The sequence below is a fragment of the Biomphalaria glabrata genome, chromosome 13, assembly GCF_947242115.1.
Source record: "Biomphalaria glabrata chromosome 13, xgBioGlab47.1, whole genome shotgun sequence".
In the NCBI taxonomy this organism is placed as follows: Eukaryota; Metazoa; Mollusca; class Gastropoda; family Planorbidae; genus Biomphalaria; species Biomphalaria glabrata.
Window position 1 is genome coordinate 7,135,664 of NC_074723.1, and position 8,896 is coordinate 7,144,559.

Consider the following 8,896-nt stretch of genomic DNA (forward strand, 5'->3'; position numbering starts at 1 on the left):
ATTTGAATATAAGCACTCAATACTGAATATGATGTTTTAATACCAGGCTCACTTAGCATCTTTAACACACACATACAAGAATATGTGGTATGTTCAGCTGCTAGTCATATTTCGATCCCTTCCCCCCCCTTTCCCAGTTGACGATGTAGTCCACTGAATTTTATAATACAAACTTCTTAGTTCGTGCTTAACAAGAAATGAATAGTCCCGATCGGGAAGCTCTCAGCGCTCCTCCAGACAGTTTGTCCACTAACTTCAGGAAGAGCCTACAATAACCGTCTTCCGAAAGAAAGAAGGGTCAGAATGTAATAAAGATTAATTAATACACACAGACACACACGCACACACACACATATATAAATTGGCGGGGGAGGGGAGAAAAATCACACCAACCCCCCTCCACGAAAAAAAAATCCTGGCTACGCCCATGGTAGCATTTATATTTTGATTCTTTGAAATAGAATCTTTTTGATAGTATCTTGTGTAGTATCAAATGCAAGCTATATTCAGGTGTTGTCAATCTATATTTTGTCTCCTGCCATAGTTAGACCACATATTTGTCAAATTTTTTGGGGGGCGTGGGGGGTGGGTGGGGATGAGGCAGTTTCCCAAATTTAGTTAAGATCTTAATTTAAATGTCAGGTTAGGTTTTAATGTTATTAGCCAATACTTGCTACTATTCACACATAAAAAAATACAATATTTATAACAAGCAACATTTAAAAAAAAAGGGAAGCTTATCTAATGGGAACAACTCCACAATTAGAGCCATATATCTCAATTATACTTTATTCACATTACCACTATGTAATTAACTAAATGGTTAGTTTTTCTTTATATATATATATATATATATATATATATATATATATAAAATATATAAAATATACGTTTCGTTAGGAACAATGAGTATTTGTGTAAAGTTTCAACTTCATCTGAGAGTTGGACCAGGAAAAAACAACGACATCAGACAGACGGACCGAGTGAGCTGATATAAGTTTTGTACATAGGACTCCACAATATGTCTTTTAAAATAGATTTTCAAAGAATGTTTTAAAATTGATCATATGTTAGATCTAAGCGAATGTGCGTGTTTTAAATTATTAATGTAATAGACATTTGTTTTGCTTTTTTAAAGATTGCTTTATTACATTGTTCCATTTCGTGTAGCTGTGTCTCCATTGTGTCTCCAAATGCATTGTCCTTTTCAATGTTTATGGACGTGTAGCCAAGTGGGACAAGGATTCTGGGATATGTTTGATCACCAAACACGCCACTGCGCCGGTCGCAAGAGGCAATAACTTCCTCCTTTTTGGCAAAGTCACCGGTTGCCTGTTTGCTCTTCGGGTTCCTCGATGAACGTTTGAGCAGGACAAATATCTGGCCAGGTTGTTAGCTGGGGCACTTTTTGTTTTTGGTTTGGCTTTTGGGGATCAATTTGATGCGATCGTTTAATCGTAATGGCGATCTGAAGTGACATCAGAAGTGAGCAATGCGACTATTTCCCGCCTTTTCCTTTCCTGCCCCTGTTTCTCTTGTAACGTCACAACAAATTGCATACCAAATATAGGAACAAGGCTAAGAATGTCACTGAACTAGCGATATCAATCTGTTTCGGTCTTTTTAAATTCCTACCACTAGCACACACTTTCTTCATGGTCAGGTCTAAGTATGATCTAAGGAAGAGGGAATGTGGAAGTTGGAAGTAAAAAAATAAAAAGGAATAATTTATTCGAAACTAAAATCTCACAGGCAGTATTGCTCGTTATCTAAGAAAGCGAATGTCGAGATGAAAGAATGAGTCACTGGTATTTTACAAATATATAATAGATATTGTTCTATTTTAATTGTTAGCATAAAATTTTGAGTTTGTTGATGGCCCCTTTTGTTCGTGGTTTAAGCATGGTCTAAGGAAGAGGGAATGTGGAAGTTGGAAGTAAAAAAAATGAATAATTTATTCGAAACTAAAATCTCACACGCAGTATTGCTTGTTAGCTAAAAAAGCGAATGTCGTGATGAATGAATGAGTCTCTGGTATTTTACAAATATATAATTTTTTTTTCTTTTAATTATTAGCAGAAAGTTTTGAGTTTGTTGATGCCCCTTTAGTAATGAGACCCTGGGCGTCCATTCCGTCAGCACTGCCCTGTGCATGACCACAACTAAAAGCCACATTTTTTTTATCACAATTTAAAGACCAACTGAAGAGGTTTTTTTCGAAATTGAGATAGCGATTGATTCAGACAGTAGATAGCATCAAAGTTAGTTCCTAAAATTTTGAGATTTTAGAAAAGCGTATTTATATTAGAAAAAGTAATTTGAAAGTGGAAAAAATAACAAGATTTGAAAATCAGCTTCAATGGCCGAAACCGGAAGTGACGTCTTGTAATGGACTGAGAAAATGTAAATAAAAATAGACATGGCTGGATACGTTATTGATAGCGATTCAGATGATATACTTATCTAAATCTAGCTGTCAAAAAATTTTAAATGCTACTTATCATGGAATGCACCAAAATGCCCTGAAGATAGTCTTCTACTTTTTCTAAATATATCTTATCTTATCTTATATAATACAGACGTTACTTCAAAAAAGAAGATGATTACGTCCTACGCGTCATGCATTTAGTCATGCATATTAACCAATGACTTAAATTCTGCCAAGTCACTGGTTTTCCTGGCTAGCTCAGGCAACCCATTCCATGCTCTAATAGCACTAGGGAAGAAGGAGTATTTGTACAAATTTGTCCTAGCATATGGGACGAGGAATGTGCCTTTATCTTTGTGTCTTTCAGAGTATTTTATTATTTTATATATTATAGAGCAGACTATTTAATTAATATAATTATTATAGATAGATTAATAGAGAGGACTAGAGTTAGAGTACTTAACTTAGACTTAGACTCTTAGACTTGACTTAGACTACTGGCTAGGGGGTAGACAGTCACTTATGACTAGATCTAGATAGTAGTAGATTCTAGATCTACTATAAATTATAATAATAAACTATACTAGTATACTAAAAGTATAAGTCTATTATAATTTTTATTATAACAAAACTAAATGGATAGATCTATGATCTATCTATTTCTAGATTCTAGATCTAATTCTAGCTAGGCCTTCTAACACTTTTACTAGTCACTCACTAGATCTAGTTTATATAATAATAATACTTGACTTTGACTTGTAGTAATACTAATAGAGTTTAATACTTATACTAGAGACACTAGAGTAATAGTTTATAAACTAGTAGATTTAAGTAGATCTAGAGTAATCTAGACTACCCTCTCTGTGATCTATGTTAAGTCTAAGCCCAATCGCCAACATTTTTTAATGCTTGAATTTGTATATCTCTGTAATAGTACTAGATCTAATTGTAAGAGTAGTAAGACCTAATGAGTAGTGTCCTAGCATAAAGATTATTCATAGATATTTATAAATAAATATTATATTATATTAGTCAAGGACTATCTTATCTTATCTTATATAATACAGACGTTACTTCAAAAAAGAAGATGATTACGTCCTACGCGTCATGCATTTAGTCATGCATATTAACCAATGACTTAAATTCTGCCAAGTCACTGGTTTTCCTGGCTAGCTCAGGCAACCCATTCCATGCTCTAATAGCACTAGGGAAGAAGGAGTATTTGTACAAATTTGTCCTAGCATATGGGACGAGGAATGTGCCTTTATCTTTGTGTCTTTCAGAGTATTTTATTAAATTTTGTTTTTGTATTTGAAGATTATGGTTCAGTGTTTTATGTATGATTGCTACTTTACTTTTGAGCCTTCTGTCCTGAAGGCTTTCTAAATTTAGTGATTTTACTAAAGGTGTTACTCTAGTCAAATGTGAATATTCGTTTGTTATGAATCTCACTGCTCTATTTTGTGTCTGTTCCACTTTCTTAATGTTTTCTTGAGTTGAGGGGTCCCAAACGGAGGATGCATATTCTATTATTGGCCTAACCAAGGTTAAGTAACATTTTAGTTTTATGTTCTTATTTGATTTATAGAAATTTCTTTTAATAAATCCTAATGCTTTGTTTGATTTTTTTGTAGTTTCATCAATATGTGGATTCCATGATAGTTTTTCATTTATTATAACACCTAGGTATTTTGCGTTTTTAGTCTGTGATACTGGTTTGCCATGAATAAGATAAGTGGAATTAATTTGTTCTAGTTTTTTTGTTACTCTTAACAACTGACATTTTTCTGGGTGGAAAGACATGCTCCAATTTGATTCCCATTTCTGTAATTCATCTAATTCTCTTTGTAAAATATCTGTGTCTTGACTAAACCTAAAGCCTAAGCTAAATCTATAGAATATATTTATAAAAAGGATCTAATTCTAATATAGCCCTCTACTAGCCCTTACTATACTTATTAATAAGGCTAGACCTTAGACCTAAAAAATAATAAGTCATCATTTATATTGGTAATATTAAATATGTGACATGTCTTAAACTTAAACAGGGTCGGTCCTAACGATTGCGGGGCCTTATGTGAAACTGATTGCGCAGGGCCTAGTCTGGGTGGGAATAAGGAAAATAAGTGGAAATTAAGCTTTTGTATTTAAAAAAAATTCGACTTGTGAATTTTATTCAATCTTTACTAAGTACAAGATTACGATCAAATTAACTTTGCTTTATGAACTTTGCAACCTAAGTAATTTATTATTATTAAGAACAATAAGAGTTAGATGTTTATGTTAGATCAGATAATCAGTATAACATATAAGATATATATATATATATATATATATATATATAACCACTAGTTCTATATATATGTATACATAATTAAGTATAAATGTTAATAAATAAATTTTTAAAAATCTATTTTACAGAAAACATATGACATGTGGCATACAGACAAGTTTACTAGATGGATCTTTCATCATTTTGGAAATACAAGAAGAGTTAATATTCCCTGTTTCTATTTTGAAACAAATCACAGAAACATTCTACAATTTTATTTTATATAATAAATACCAATAAATGTAAATACAAAATCACATTTTAATTGAGTTCTTCATTATACACACAACATTATTTTAGTATGTTCCTTTTCACTTGCTAGGTTTAGACAAAGCTTCGAATCAGGATTTAATATTATTATGTCATAGCCCAAAACTCCAGCAGGATGTTAGTTAATGGCAGTGGTCAATGTTTGAACCTGAGACCACAGAGAAGACAGTTCGGAGCGCAAACCACACAACTTTCTGCGTTTCGAAACGTATTGAAATTTTGATCATTTCTATGTTATTGCAGTTTTGAATGTCCATTGCAATGATGACTTGATCTGTACAGGGGTTACATTTAAAAAAAATAAGAGTTGGATCTCATTCTTCGAATGATGCTACTTATTAGAAATTGCAAGGTGGAATAGATATTACTCATTAGAGGCCAAAAGAAAATCCACTGCCGAGGGAAGACGTAGACGTGGTAAAGAACATTTAAATTGACCACCAGCTAGGGCTGCGTAGCCATGGAAAATACTGCATTCCTCATTCATCTTTCGACTCGACTGCCAGCCTTATTTATTTAACACTTTAAATTATGAATAGCTCTGCATTTTTTAATAACAATAAAATATATATATTCAGTGATTAACTGGCAATAATTGGGTTACTAAAATTTAATAAAATGAGTTGCATAACTACATCAACAGTAGCCTATATGCATTACTGAATATTATTTTGATGCCACAATTTATTTTCCACTTCCCAGAGAAAAGAAAACAAAAACAACTCCTTTTCCAGTAGGATAATCTCTTCTATTTATAGTCTAAACACAATTTAAAACTTTGTTACAGTTACAGATTAACTTGCTAACTTAACTATCTAATGATTCTATTTGTGAGATAAATGAAAATTCAATTTTTACATATAGATTTATAGAACTATTTAAGTAAGAGTGTAACAAAATCCATATTTCGTATATTAATAATAATATAGAATTGGTAGATCTAGGTCTAATTTTTGCCTGTTTTTAGAAATTTAGATCTAGTAGATCTAAATCAGACTACCTTTAAGTCTAGGTTAAGGTTAAAGCTATTTGCTAGTGTTGTACGAGGTTGTGACTCTAAAGATTCAAACTAAATATAATCGTGTACTACAATAACTACATTGAATGAGCTCAACATTGTAATTAATGTTGTTTTTTCCCCATATCTGGCCTATTTAGGGACGGCTATAGGTTAATTAGTTAATAATCACTATTCAGTGTATAGATAGAGTATATAATTTTAAACTTTGTTTTTCTAGATCTAGGCCCAGCACCTCGATCGGATCAGTCTACATAGATCTATATAGATAGGTCTAATCTCTAAATATCCAATAGGCCTACTACTATTCCTAGATCTAGACTTCATCTAATTAAATTTAGGTCTACTTCATACATCATTAATGATCTGAGAAAAGAAGATCTAGCTCTTGATCAAAAACAGTAGATGTAGAACTAGAATACGCCTGAAGCAGTAACATAAGCCATAAATTGCGTAACTTGACTAAAACGAATTGAGGCGCGCGGTACTGCGTGGGCTGAAACGCTGTTCGCTTGACTAGACCAAGAATAAGCCGACAAACAGTAGATCTAACATGCAAAGCCATAAATTGCGTCATTTGACCTAATTTCCCCAACATCCACTTTTTATAAATTGGTGTGTTTTAGTCGCCTTTGTTTTCAGAAACTGGCATTCCTGTAAAAAGGAATAGGGAAATACGCTAAGCCATAAACTGAAAAATTTGACCTAATTTCCCTTAAACTACGTCATCGACCTTGGTTGTCTGGGAAATACTGATCTCGAATTGCTTCGAGATTGTGAAATTTAATAGTCCCTAAAACGCACATTAAATTGCTTATATCTAAATAATTACAAAGAATATATGTCTAATATTTCGTATGTATGTTTTTTTAAGCATTATGAAACTAAAAAAAAGTATTACACCGGTTTCCGCGTCTGACCCCTAAACCTCTTCAGTTGGTCTTTAAATCCAAAGCCATGGGGTTACGTTTTCTGGCGCTATAACCCCCCCGGGGGGGGGCATATTTGATGTGTATATTTTTATTTTATTTTACTCACATTCAATTTGGAATGAACTTGATATTCACGTCATTGAAGTCGGTTGGTATTTACGACATTGAAGTCATGATTTCTGTTTGAGAGTCACATCTTTACCTCGGGCCCTGCTAAGATAAGCCGCACGGTATTTCCTCTTCTAGGAAAGATAACTGGCATAGTTAAATCAAGGGAAGTAATTACTCTTCGATGGCATAGGAATGAAGCCAGGGGATGAAAAGCACGGAAGAGGGGGTGGTGACATCTGGAGCGCTGCGAAGAAATCTTGAGGTCAGTGGGTTTAAGCTACCCAGCTTAAGCAACTACAGTGCTAAAAGGGTGGGGAAAAAAGCAAAATAAAATTAGTACATATTGCAAACATGTTGGATGGTAAACTCATTAAATTTCTGGTCCTGTAATACAGTGACCTAGAGATGGATAAAACTGAAGGTCTAGATAACCTTGTCTGGTTAACTCAACAGCAGATAGCAATTTGCACCACAGTAAAGAGAAGTTGTATACTTGGTTTAAAACTAAAATAAACGAAAGCACATTTAAAAAAAAATCGTTTCGCAATTATAATAAAGTCGTTCGGGAAGATGACTTAACTCTGTACCGTTGTTACTAAATCGAAGACAAGAGAAACAGGTCCTACTTCCCTTTTTGGTTAATGATGCACATCTGCCTTCACCATTTTTTAAACTTAGTTTTAATTACACTAATGAATAATTATAAATTAGCGAAACATGCTGAATGGTATGGAGCAGCAGACTTAATACTAGAAGTAGGTCCTATCGAGGAGGCCTACGAACAAAATAGGCCTGCTAGCTCCAGAACTGCCTTACTTTGTAACCACTGCGAAGTTCATAAGTACTGGTTGTGAGAACCCCCAAACTTGATCACGAGAACGAGGGAAAGAAGGTTCATTCTTAGAAGTAGGTTTTCTAAGCATTGTAAGCCCATTGTCTTCATTTACGTTTTACCATTTATTGAGGCCTAAAGCCTCAGAAGTTACATCCGACTTTAACGTCTATTTGGCATGAAAGATGCTAAAAGAAATGTGAGTCAAACTTGTGCATGTCTTTCACCAAGAAACACATTTTTAAAAAAAATATTTTGTATAAAAAAACAATACATCCTTTATACAACTTATAGAGCGACTGTCTTTCTCGTAATAACTAATGAATGTTAGATTTTATTTTAAAAAATGGAATATTTAGCCAAATTTACATTATTTTGTTACTTTGAAAAATTATAACGCTCATGAGTTTTCCCCACATGACCAACGAGTTAGTCATACTTTTCTCAGCGATATACATCAACTGTTCAATTTATGGGAAAATTGTTAGAGCCGTTTTTTGAGATCAGCATCCAGATTCCACACTCCAGTTTCCATGTAGTTCTGACAAGAGGTATTGTAAAAATTATTAGAATTGTTAAAATGAACAAGCAAAATATTTTTTAACTACTTAAAAAAAAGAGATAACTCCTATTTTATGAAGCTGATGACTGTTTCGTAACAGCGAATATTTTACACTTAATAACTAAAATGGAATATTTCCCCCTTCCCATGAATAAAAATCCTGGTTTAGCGTATCCGTTTGTGTAAATCTACTCAGAACATAAAATTATCGCAAATGGCTCTAACGATGTTTCCTAGAAAGTTGACAGTTGATGTATATCGTTGGGAAAAGAATTACCAGCTCGATGGGACTTTTTTAATTTTTCAAAGTATAAAAAAAAAGATGACTCGAAAATACTTAACTTGAACAGACTTCGTATAATTCGTCTTTGGGTATTTCCACATGCAGCTAGATCTAGGCCTCATTAGAAT

General features: G+C 33.3%; 1 long non-coding RNA gene across 1 annotated transcript; it reads left to right on the plus strand.

Annotated features, from left to right (window-relative positions):
* The first annotated feature begins 2,350 nt into the window (after positions 1–2,350).
* LOC129922587 (uncharacterized) lies at positions 2,351–5,019 on the plus strand. Its single transcript, XR_008774561.1, has 2 exons — positions 2,351–2,403; positions 4,850–5,019. It is a non-coding gene; the product is annotated as an uncharacterized LOC129922587 (long non-coding RNA).
* Positions 5,020–8,896: the final 3,877 nt, after the last annotated feature.